General features: G+C 42.5%; 1 protein-coding gene across 1 annotated transcript in view; it reads right to left on the bottom strand.

Moving 5' to 3' along the window:
• The window catches only part of CDH23 (cadherin related 23), a 677,284-nt gene that overhangs the window by 165,557 nt on the left and 498,912 nt on the right, over positions 1-12,815 (bottom strand). The gene's annotated exons all lie outside the window — the stretch shown is intronic.

Below are 12,815 nucleotides of genomic sequence, written 5' to 3'. Positions count from 1 at the left end.
GCCAAAGAGCCAGCACTGTCTGAAGACGTCTCCGTGGTCATGTAGCTGTCATGACTAAATGTTGAAGGCGCACAGAACACTGTTACCTTCTCACCAAAGATGGTCCCTATTTTTCTACTTGCATTTTTACATGCGTTCGAACTGCTAGGTTGGCAGAAGCTGGGACAAGTCACTCCATTAGGCAGCGCTAGGGATTTAGACTGCCGACCTTTCTGATTGACAAGCTCAGCGTCTTAGCCCCTGAGCCACTTTAAAAGTACAGTATCATTAAAAAAATTGTGCAATATTGTGACTTAAAAAAACAAACACAAAAACAGAAACACGCAGCTTCTCTAATCACTAATTTGCATGCCCTCTGTGTGTTTCAACATTTTGTCTTTATGGGGAGAGAATCTGGCTTAGGCAGCTGGCACCGTTTTTTGTATCTGGGTACACAAAACAAGCTAATCTGTGAATGTAGAGGGAAGAATGAATATTAATGTCAGCGTAAAAACTAAAAACTAAAATAAGACTATAAGCATATATGATTTCATCTCATGCCTTTACTACATAACTCTCAAAATCTAACCATAGAAGTTTTTTGAGGTTTCAGAGGTTTATTAGCAAAGCATCAAAACACCCAATTTCTCCCAGTCGGTCTTAAACATTTCTTTATCTCAAGAAACCAAATGTTAGTCAAATTAGATCTGATCTTGGAGGAATTCTCTTCTATAATCTGAATCCATAACCTCACAGCAACCTCCCTCCCCCTTAACAATTAAAAATCTGCTCAATTTCTGAAATTAACTAAATGATATAATAAGATCTGACTACAAAATCCACCATTCTCGAAGATGGAATGCAATGAGCCAAGCCAACTTTTCGTTCTTGTTTTTCCCTATTACATCTCCATTGTGCGAACTTAGAGTAATTATATTGTAATTGCAATTGGCTTGACAGAATATGTAAATGGATAGATAAATAAGATACACCAGTGCTTCTCCAAGGATGACATTGGATTCTCCTTGCCATGAGTATATGCTACATCAAGTGTTTGTTAGCTAACTACATAGAAGTTGTGATATAGTAATAACGTAAACACAAGGCTTAGCTTGTAGACTTTAAATGGATGGTCTCTAATTCTGTAGCCCCCACAGAGATGATGCTTTGCATCATATAAGCTATGAGGTCTGTAGATGCTCTGATGCTATTCTGTGGCTTGAGAAGTGGTTTATTACAGGTATATATTAGCTGGATACCCGTGCTTTGTTACAAAACCATGTGATCAGGTCAGCACACAGGGCGGATGAGACACACGCTGGCCATGCCCATATAAGGCAAATGGCAGTTGGAACAGAGTTCCTTTCAGGTGGGGAGGGGGAGTAGAATGTCTAACTCCTTAGCATCGATGCATGTTAATATAATACTGTATAAGAAATACTGATGATCTGATAGTCCTTTTGAAAAATACTTTCTTAGCAAGCACCTAGAAGCCAAGAGGAACATACATGCCGAATTTCAAGTTTGTAGGTTTTACAGTTCTGGAGATTTCATGATGAGTGAGTGGTAGTTGGTTTTTATATACAGTATTTTTCGGAGTATAAGACACACCTTTTCCCCTCAAAAAAGAGGTTGAAAATCTGGGTGCGTCTTATACATTGAATACAGTATTTTTTGCCTCCTGAAACCCCACCTCCCTCACAAAAATGGCCATGCATAGCCTCCAGTGCTCCTGGGGGCTGGGGGGGGGTAGAAATGAGCAAAAAATGCACTGTTTTTTGCTCAATTTTGCCCCCCAGCTCCCAGGAACACTCCATAAGTCTCCTAAAGGCTATGCATGCCCTTTTTTGACAAAAAATGGGCCAGTTTTCATGAAAAACGGGCTGTTTTGGGGAGGTCTGCAGAGTGCAAAAACTTTTTTAAAAAATTTGCCTCTTCAAAATCTTGGTGCATCTTATACTCCGAAAAATATGGTATATAAGAAGATTTAGCATATGGCACATCATACATGGACTAGCAATATATATTAGCATTTCATCTAGATTACTAGAACCTAATAAAATATGAATGTTAAAAAGCTCTATGTTCAAATATCAATGTTTAGACCATCTAATCATTGAAGCAGAGCATCGTTTTTATTTTCTAAAAAAATCAGATACTGGACCGATATATGCCCTCAGCTTACAGTCAGGCATTTTGTTTGATATGGGACTCTGGTCACACTGGGGGGAGGATACTATGCCCTATTTATAGAGTCCCAGCAGATGCTGTGTGAAGTGCATATCCAATTAGGGATTGTCCATTATTGATGTGGTGACACCTTTTTTGTGGGGTCATTTATGTGTCTTCCTATGTCTGGGCGTGAGCCATTTGGCTTTCCATTGGGATTCAATGTTAAAGTTGTTGGGCAGGTGCTGAGTGACTTGTTCATAATTTTTCTATATTTTTCTAAGAAGTGGTTTTCAAGAGCATTTGATATTGTAGTGGACTACATAGAGTTGTATGTAAACGATCTGTAGTCAAGTGGTGAGTCTAGTAAATTCCTAAGTCAACAGAAGTTGATGCAATTTTTACATGGAGCAAAATGAAACATGAGCATGAAGTTCAGACTAAAGAAAGGTGACATTTTGGAATTAAGGACAGTTCTAAAGTTAAATATCACCAGAAACCTGTATGGGGATCTTTAGCAAGCAGCGCTGATCTGAGAATATTTCTGAGTTCTGCAAGGAGGAGTGGGAAAAAAATTCCAAAAGCAAAAATAAAAAAAATCTAATATATAATAAAGAAATATATCTCCCAAAATAGGTGTTACAAAGTACGGACAGAAAGGATTTCCAAATATATGCAGCTGTCCTATTTTCTTATTTTGAATATTTTAAACAACCATAGATAAGCCTGCATTCAGTTTTGCATAAAAATTCTACGTTTAACTTTGCATCCTGCAGTGGAAATGGTTAGGAGCCGCTGCTTTAAATTCAACGCAAGTATTCAAAATTCAAATTAAATGCTTTGCGTTGCAGTTCAGGATTCTCGTCTAAGGACCGGAATCTAGGCTTGTAATCCAATGTGGATGTACAGAAATGAAACCTACTGAATCCTGTGAAACCTACTTCTGACCAGATAGGTATGGACCAGGGGTGGGTTCCTGAACCGGTCAAAACGCCGGCTGTGCGTTGCTTGCGCCTGCACGTTTGACTAAAAATTAATCTGCGCATGTGCAGAACCATGCTGGCAAAGGCAGAAGACACCGGAGAGCCAGTTTGGGGGTGTGGCAGGCCTGGGTCATTGCCGGTTCTGCGACTCAGGCCTGAATTCTACTACCGGTTCGGCTGAACTGGGCCAAACCAGCAGCAACCCACTAAAAATGCTAAAAATGAGTTACTGCTATGGGTGGTAGAAACTTTGCTGGCAGGACCAGAGCCTCTAGAACAGGGGTGTCAAACTGGATTTCTTCAAGGGCCGGATAAGCATTGTTGTTATCTAGGGGCCAGGTCTGAGGGGGGGGGGGGTTGGGACGGCTGGCCTCCTGCAGCACCCTGCCGGCCAAAATGAGATGTACGGGGACCCATTTTGGTTGGCAGAGAGTTGCAGGAGGTTGTCGAGGCTGAAAATGGGGCATGGGGGGGTTGCGTGTGTGTCCCCATGCCCTGTTTTGGCCAGCAGGGTGCTGCGGGAGGCCATTCAGGCTGAAAACAGGGCACCGGGGCCCGTCCTTTGCTATTTCCATGCCAATCCTGTGGGGCAGATCTAAGCACCCCATGGGCCGGATCCAGCCCCCGGGCCTTGAGTTTGACAACCTGCTCTAGAAGGAGAGATGGATCACAAATGATGTTCTGCCAGTATGAGATTTGGAACTGCAGATAGGGATCGACTTACAACCAAATTGTTTAACAATTGTTCAAAGTTACAGCAGTCCTCAAAAAAGTAACTTACGACTGGTCCTCACATTTATGACCATCACATACATCTCCATGATTAGATGATCAAAATTCAGGCACTTGGTAACCAGCATGTATTTACAATGGTTGCAGCACCCTGGGAATGATGATCTTCCCCGCCAGTTCCCAATGAGGAAAGTCTATGGGTGAAGCTAGATTTGCTTAACAACTGTTTGATTTGCTTAATGGCCACAGGAAGAAAAAATGACTTCGTAGCTTAGGGATAGAAGTTCTGGTCCCAATTGTGTCATAGGTTTAGGGCTGCCTGTAATTTCAACTAACCTGTTTCCCCCCAAATAAGACCTATCCCAAAAATAAGACCTACTGTGTTTTTTAAGTCTGTGCCTAATATAAGCCCTACCCCTAAGAGCCTGTGCAGCCGGACGCCCACCTATTCTGTCTGGTTGCTTGTGGTGCTGCGGCCACGAAGTGAGGCAGGGATGTGGTGGAGCCCCATGACCCTCGCACCGACTTACCTCAGGACCCCTGCAGCCAATCCATCCATGCCCCAACACCTGCCTCACTGCGGCAGCACCATCAGCCATGTCCAGTAGGAGACCACATAGTCGCCGGACCACTTCTTCTGCTTAGCGGCATGCTGGTTGTGCGGCTGCAAGGCAAGACAGGAGCCGGGACATGGATGGCTTGGCTGCGGGAACCCTGAGGTAAGCCAGTGCGGGGGTGCCTGGGGCAGCTCCATCCCCCCACATCTCATGGCAGCGGTAGTGGCACATCACACGGCCTACTGCCCCTCCACAAGCAAGCAGAAGAAGTGGGACTCTTGTACATGGAAAAAAAGTAAGACACCTCCTAAAATAAGCCCTAGTGCTTATTTGGGGGCCCAAAGAAAATAAGACCTGGTTGTCAGACCTGGAAGCCATCTTTTTCATTGGAACTTCAGGGCTGCCACATTTAGTGCCTGGGGAAACGGGAGGGGGGATTGCAAGGAGTGGTGGAGGATTAGCCATAACAATATTCCTTTCTCTGGGAGTCAAGGGCATTCGGCCTGCACCTGGATGGGAGTGACTAGGGGTTGTCTCCAGTTGGGATGGTGCATTGATTGGACCATGTGATGGACATGTAGGTGCTGGGTAGGGACCTGGACTTTCTTTTGGGTGGGGAAAACCTGGAAGCTTTCAGATTCGGGTTTTCCCAGATGTGCCAATTGGACATCTCTAATAAAATGGAACTTTGAGGAAATTCAAGCCTTGGAGTCTTCTTTCGTTGGGGGTGTTACTTGGAACCCTGACACTGGTCTTATTTTCGGGAACACAGGTATTTAGAACTAAGAGGGAAGAAAATGGCTTGCACTTGGTCTTTTGTCATCCCCATTCGTTTTGCATAAATGTCCATGCATACACTTGTCAGTGCTGCCTGATCTTTAACCCTGTTGTCTTGCAGGAGAGAAGGATGAGCGCAAAGGAGTCAGTCAATGAGACCCTGCCAAGTACAGGTGTCCCTGAATTACTCAATGCAACCACTGAGCTGGCTCTCTTGAGCTCAGAGCCAACCGAGCAGAACCTGGATTCCTTGCCTATCATCATTGCCCTCATCTGTATTTTTCTTCTCCTGACCATCGGTCTCCTTTTTGTCACTTTATGCAAACCGGCAGCACTCGATCCGTCTTTCCACAGACCACACGAATGCATGCCTTACCATTTTGAAGATGCCACTGAACCACAACTTAAGCTCTGGAAACGTCTGGGTTCCTTAAGACAATCTATTTGCAGTGTAAAGCGGGGACGGCCCGTTCCCCACGGACGTGAAACTTGGTCAAGAAAAGGGCCTATTAACCAGGACCGGAGTATCATGGAGTCTACTGCCATGTGAATGAACCTCCTGTGGAAAAAAACATTCCTTCCTGACAGGCCTTCACAAACTGCTTGTAATGTCATCTAACCTACAACGTTTTGGAAAATCATTATTTGGCAAGGATAGAAGTAAGCAGAAATCAGCATGCCTTCACATACCTCCACTGGTATTTGGGGAGTTGAAGTACACAGGTCTTAAAATTGCCAAGGTTGGACACCCCGGTGTAGACTTTCATGCATCTGAGCATATGCAGTGAGATCACCATGGAAGGACCATCCCACAGCCGAATCACAATTGTTGTTGTTAGTTGCGGAGTCATATCCGACCCATTGTGACTCCATGGACAATGTTCCTCCATGCCTTCCTGTCCTCTACCATCCTCTGGAGTCCATTTAAGCTCACACCGACTGCTTCGGTGATTCCCTCCAGCCACCTGATTCTCTGTCGACCCCTTCTTCTTTTGCCCTCAGTCTTTCCCAGCATTAGGCTCTTCTCCAGTGCATCCTTCCTTCTCATTAGGTGGCCAATGTATTTGAGTTTCATCTTCAGGATCTGGCCTTCTAAAGAGCAGTCAGGGTTGATCTCCTCTAGGACTGATTGGTTTGATCGCCTTGCAGTCCAAGGGACTCACAGGAGTCCTCTCTAGCACCATAAGTTCAAAGGCCTCAATTCTTTGGCTCTCAGCCTTCCTTATGGTCCAACTTTCACAGCCATACATTGCAACTGGGAAAATCATAGCCTTGACTATACACACTTTTGTTGGCAGGGTGATGTTCCTGCTTTTTAGTATGCTGTCTAGATTTGCCACATGACAATACAGACATAAGTAAAAGATAGGTTGCATAATGATGTCACTGTAGAGGGGGGTGCATGTCACCATAACTTAGTCCTACTTGCTGCATTTGCCTGTGTTTGCTAATTATTTACTGAGGCTTTCATGTGTGTTGGGATAAGCAACCTGTGACCATTTGCAAGAAGCTTGTGACTACATTCCTCACTGTAGCTGAGGATGTTCTGATGTGCCAAGACTCATGACTGCCTTCCCCATCAGATATGGTTGTTCCCTTACTCAGATTCCTTGATTTCTTTGTCATTCTCTCCCCATTCCCTTTTTAAAGGTTTTGCTCTCCAAAAATGGTAAGGGCAGGGCCCTTAAAGGGAAACAGCTGAGGGAGGAATAGGGACAATTCCATTTTGCTGTCAACTTTCCTTGCAAAACCCATTACCAGGGAGCAAAGGGTTTCAATTTTCTGAATCCCTCTGTTGTCATATAATAGCATAGTTATCCAGATTGTTGAAGCTCAGTTCTGGTAACCCAGCATTAAACATTCAATCAAGATGAGCATGATTACAGCCAAGTAAGTGCGTTGAGACATCCATGGAGTTTTCTTGGCAATAGCTGAACTGGCAACTGTGCAACAGGAGTTTTTTATTGCCTCTTCCAATAGCTTCTTTCCCTTCTCCTCCCTCCCTCCTTTCCTACCTATATTCTGCCCAGAGGCAGAGAATAGATGGGGGCAGGGCCAGTCAGAGGCGGTGTTTACGGGCTCTCTGAACTACTCAAAATTTCCACTATGGTTCTGTAGAACTGGTCAGAACCTGCTGAATACCCACCTCTGAAACAAATGCCTTTGTTGCCATGAAAGGGATGAATTTCAGGTGGGGCCGGGATAATAATTTGACCCTAACTACAACTGTGAATTCCATTAGCTGAGCTCTGAGTTGAGAATGAGATTCAATTAATAATAAAGTACCACATGACTACAGATAACTCTGTTCTCACCAATAACATGTGCTGACGTGGCTTAGATCCTTAGGAAGATCCAATCAACACAATGCCTTGAAAGGGGGATTTTACTTGGTTGGGAGATCTACAGGAAATCCAACAGCAATAGAAATAGAAAAAATAGGAATAGGAATAGAATAGAATAGAAATTTTACAGTATCCTTCCCCTGCCATGCCCACCAAGTCACAACCACCAAGCCATGCCCACAAAACTGGTAGTATTTTTTTTTGGAATCCCACCACTGATTTGTTTTGCAAGGAGGCCTGCTACTAAGGATGTGTGCTAAAGTGAAAGCCTTACTCTGGGTTACCTGAAATGTCTTTATGTGTATTATTATTAGACATAGATGTTTATTACATTAACATCTACAATTATGATTTTCTCAGCATATCTATCTATCTATCATCTATCTATCTATCTATCTATCTATCTATCTATCTATCTATCTATCTATCTGTATCTGTATCTATCTATCTATCTATCTATCTATCTATCTATCTATCTATCTATCTATCTATCTATCTATCTATCATCTATCTATATGTTGTATTTGTGCTGATAAATAAATAAAGGGAGACTAGTATAGATCTATTTCAAGCTATTTAGCTCTCATCAGCTAGCCATACCCTTACTGGATAGGTAGTAGTGAGCTCCCTCCCATATTTGGGCATACCAAGGGTTGTAACACAAATACATACCTATTTCCCTGGCTCAGCTGATAAGGAGAGCCTGTGGCTTAGTGGCTAATACATCTGCCTAATATGTAATACAGCCCAGGTTCAAATCCCAGTAAGGGTATGGCTAGCTGATGAGAGCTAAATAGCTTGAAATAGATATATACTAGTCTCCTTTTATTTATTTATCAGCACAAATACAACACAAACATAGCAAAGGCAACATTAAAAATAAAAATATGCTTTTCTGCCTGGATGGTCTTCTGTAATGAGCCGAAGGACAGAAAGGGGGAGTAGTGAGCTCCCTCCCATATTTGGGCATACTAGGGGTTGTAACACAAATATGTATGTATGTATGTATGTATGTATGTATGTATGTATGTATGTATGTATGCTGGTCTTGTTGTATTTGGGTCTTTTCCCGTGTAAGATTGAGATTGTCTTGGCAACGTTTAGGCGAGGTCTCACTCGCCATCTTCAGGCTGGTGTTTTTGTTATACAACAAGACCAGCATACCTACACCCGTGAAAATCTACGAAAACGCACACACGCACGTACGTGTGTGTGTATGTGTATGTATGGTTTTAATAGATTATATGACTGTTTGCCACCCAGAGTCCCTTGTTTGAGATGGGTGGCTGTAGAAATTGATTGACTGACTTAGTCTGTGACTACAAGCTTACATTCAAAAACGTTCATAGGTGCATACATACGTTTTGGGGTTCAGGATAAAAGAGGAGAGTACGATTGTATTAATATCAGGCTATTGCGAAATTCAATATAATCTTACTGAAACTAAAGTGATAAGGTTACAATTTCTCTTTAGAACCTGCTTTCTAAGACTTGCAATTTTGTATGTGTGTATGTATTACAGTTTCATTGTGATGAGGCAGAACATCTCATAATAGCTAAATCTGTAATGGATCCATCCACAGAGTCATATTTTGAATTCTTATTGAGCTGAGCACCAATCATTATGGTTAGGAGGTCCTAGTCACGTTTTTCTTTGGTCCCACCTATGACTAACATGCATCCAGAAGACCTGCTGTGTAGATATTTGGAATGCAAGGAGTTCGCCATCTAGTCATAAGTCATAAATATCTTTTTTTTTCAAATCAAAAGAAATTGTGGAATCAGCAATGGAAGGGAAAGCTCCAAATGTTAAGATTTCTCTTATTTTAGCTATATAGTGCATTATTACTTCTCTCTCTCTCTCTCTCTCTCTCTCTCTCTCTCTCTCTCTCTCTCTCTCTCTCTCTCTCTCTCCTCACTCACTCACAGAAACACACACACACACACAAATGTATGCATGCATCATGCTGTAGTGCTGACTCGAAATGAATGGGAGAATCAGTACAAGATGAGTTGTCTCCACCTCTGCTCCCAACACAACTATGGAGGAAAAAGCTACTGGACAAGATCCATCACAAATTGCCCCCTACAATGTACCATTTGGAACTAAACAGCATTAACTCTGCAAAAATGGCTATTCATATCTAGCATATACTGTATTATTTTTTTCTCAAGCTTGGCAACTTTGTGATGTGTGAACTTCAACTCCCAGAATTCCCTAGCCACACATGTTAAATTTGCCATTGTTGATAATAATATACACTTAATATAATAATATGCAAAGAGGCCCAAAGATCACTTTGAGCTCAGGTTTAAAGGCAGTTCTTACATTGTGGTGGCCCAGTGGTTAAAATGCAGTATTGCAGGCTAACTCTGCACACTGCCGGGAGTTTGATCCTGACAGGGCTCATGGTTGACTCAGCTTTCCAGATCGGTAAAATGAGGTCCCAGATTGTTGACAGCAATATGCTGATATTGTTCTGACCTAGGCTTCCCAAGAACATGAAGTCCTGACAAAAAACCCTTTTATTAATTGACTGTGAATTCTGTTCATTCACAACTGGCAAAGTCTTTCAAGGGAGGATTTACAGTCATACACCTTATCTGGCTTGGAGAGCTGACAGGCCGATATCTGCAAAACTTGGCAAGGAATCTCAGAGAGTCATGAATCAATTAAGCGAACTAATTGTCTCCTGCAAACTCCACTCCCCTTTTATTTCCTCTGGGAGGGGCCATTCATCGTCCACCTGTGGCCTTACTCGCAAGTCGACCCCTGTTCTTTAGCTGTTCCCTTCATCTGGCAACTCTGTGCATGCACACACTGGGAACAGGTTCCAGCTGTTCGTCTGCCTCACTGGTGTCTGACTCTAAAGGCAGCTGATAACTGGCATACGGCTCTGGCCCCCTCTCTGCCTCTGACCAGAGCCCTTATCAGAGTCTTCCCCAGATTCCAGGACTGGCCCAAGTTCCTCCCCAACCTCCTCACTATCTGAATCTGCTGCCAGCTCTCCTGGCCGCTGGCGGGCCACAACAGATATTGTAAACCACTCAGAGAGTGCTGTAAAGGACTGTGGAGTGGTATGGCTAAGTGCTATTGCTCTCATAAAAGCAGAGATGTAAGAATTGCCTTTAAATCTGACCTAAAAGTGATCTTTTGGCCTCTTTAATGTATTAATAATATGTGCTATAAGTCTACATAATGTGTTTAGATATTAATGTATCAGATATTAATAAAGGGCAATTCCTCACCCGAACCAAAGAAGAAAGCCAAATCCAGAATATTAATAGTTTATATTGCCAGCCACTAAAAAGAATTCATGACATAGACGACAAAACACAAGCTTAATCCAAAGGCCTCCCTTGGCTCAGCTGTAAAATTGATTTTGAACTAAAAAGGTTATTGAATTGTCTGTTTCTTGAATTTGACTGTGGGAAAGTTTTTGTGTTCACATTAATGCTTTTGATTTTCCTTTCATTTTTTTCCAGAAAAGCAATATTTCCAATTTATTACAGAGAGTTTCATGGGAGATACTCTATAGGCACCCTTTCTCTCTTTCTTCTGGTGTATCCACTCAGAATGCCTGAACCATGAGATGGATCAATCCAATCAATCAATCAATCAATCAATCAATCAATCAACCAACCAATCTTCCTATAATGTTTCAGAAGTTTTGGCTACTTGGTTCAATTTAGTTTCCAACTGTATGATTTCCCATCAGAAACTGTCATAGATTGAAATGGTACCATGCGCACAAAACCATTTTGAAGCCCTGATGTCATTCTTAAACCAGATAATATTTTGAAATGTTTACCACTTTAATTTTGACAACAAAAGAGATTGATCAATATTCTGGAACAACCATCTTGCAAGTTTTATTTGGGGATGGAAAAAAGTGCCTTGTAGATCATAGAAGTTCCTGAAAATCAGCCATGTGGTATCTCAAATATTCTTTTATATATACATATATACATCAGTGGTGAAATTCAATTTTTTTTACTACTGGTTCTGTGAGCATGGCTTGGTGGGCGTGGCAGGGGAAGAATACTGCAAAACCTCCATTCCCTCCCAACTCTGGGGCCAGCATTTGCCAGTTCTCCGAACTACTCAAAGTTTCCTCTACCGGTTCTCCAGAACCTGTTAGAACCTGCTGAATTTCACCCCTGATGTGTGTGTGTGTATGCAATTTGTTCCAGACAACTAAAGTCTTCGGTATGTTATCCCAAATATTCCAGGCTTCAACCCCTGCTGTCCAAAAAAATATTCTATGTGGCAGGAACATAGTGATGCAATTTTATTATTTCTTCCTCTGGTTAGAAAAGGGAATTCAAGAAAAACAGGCTAACTCAAAGCACTGTTCTGACCCAGGCTTCCTTAGAAAATAAGAAGCAAAGTCTTGGTCCCGACAAAACCTCTTTTATTTACATGACTGTGGATTCCTTTCATTCATAGTCAGCAAGGCTTTAGCAAACTGTCTTTCAGAGGAATGTTTACCCATATGCACCTTATCTCGTTTAGAGCGCTGCCAGATAACTAGTTTTCAAACACGGGGCAAAGCAAAACTTGACACAGAGTCTCTTATAATCACAAAATGAACTTTCCAGACTGAAGGAACAAATTATTTCCTGCAAAAACCCACTCCCCATTCATTCCTCTTTTGTTTCCTCTGGGAGGGGCCAACCACCTCCAAGGTGTGGCTTTACTCTTAAGTTGATCCCGCTTTCTTAGTTGTTCTTGTCTTCTGGAAGCTCTGCACATGTGCACACTAGGAACAGGCTCCAGCTGCTCTTCTGCCTCACTGCTATCTAACTCCTTCTCTCCCTCCGACGCAGAGCCCTTGTCTGAGCTTTCCTCAGCCCCCAGGACTAGTCCATGTTCCTCCCCAACCTCCTCACTGTACAACTCTGCTGCCAGCTCTGCTGGTTGTGGGTGGGCCACAACAAGCACTACCTCTTTCAGGAGAAATGTTTGGTTTGAAGAGAAACTGAAAACACCACAAAAACTCTGTGAATGTACACAGTCATTCGTTTCAAAGAGAGAAACCAAAAGGGAGGAAAATGAGATGTGAAATCTTCTCCCCCAGTTTCCCCTCTCTTAAGGCAGCTTTGTATGCCTAGTCAGAGATAAATCCAGACAGCCAATATCTTCCTGAAAACAGATCTGTTTAGGAGAACTCGACTTACAATCAAAACGCTGCTTGATTCAAGGTAGCCCACAAACTAGTTCAGGGATGTATTTAATTTCCGAATCAATAGAAAATAATTAATGTGTTCTA

Source organism: Natrix helvetica (genome assembly GCF_964273705.1).
Source record: "Natrix helvetica genome assembly, chromosome: 5".
Lineage (NCBI taxonomy): Eukaryota > Metazoa > Chordata > Lepidosauria > Squamata > Natricidae > Natrix > Natrix helvetica.
This window is presented reverse-complemented; position numbering and strand designations above follow the sequence as displayed.